We start from the raw sequence: 563 nt of genomic DNA on the forward strand, positions 1-563 counted from the left end.
TCTTCTTTATTTATTTATTTCACAATATTGGTTAATTTTAGCTTTTGTTTTTCCAAGTGAAGGATAAGAGCAAAAGAAGTATATTACTCAATTGGCTAGATATTCATATTAGTATCATTTATTCATTTAATAATTAAAAAAAATCAACCAATTATATTTTTAATGACATAATTTTTCTATTCTCATTTAAAGATTTTGGATTAGTCTCATTTCTAACTTTAGACAAAAAAAAGAAATAATAACAAAAGAAAACCAGCCTTCAAAAGTCAAAACCATAGTTAAAAAACTGAGAGTGACCCATATGGTCGAACTGAAAAAACAAAAACCAGCGACCCGATTCTAAATCGATCTGGTCTGGATGTTGGACTTGATACGAACAAACACGGTGAGAACCGGTTTGATTCGGTCGAGTTATGTAAAACTGGTGAACTGGAAGGTTGAGAAACCTAGACCGGTTGATAATTTTTAGAAAAAAAACCCTAACCCAAAACGACGTGGTTTGATTTTTTGTGACAAAACGAGAAAGAAATCCTAGGCACTTCCCAACCCACCCACCACCCACC

The sequence above is a fragment of the Arachis duranensis genome, chromosome 1, assembly GCF_000817695.3.
Source record: "Arachis duranensis cultivar V14167 chromosome 1, aradu.V14167.gnm2.J7QH, whole genome shotgun sequence".
NCBI lineage: Eukaryota > Viridiplantae > Streptophyta > Magnoliopsida > Fabales > Fabaceae > Arachis > Arachis duranensis.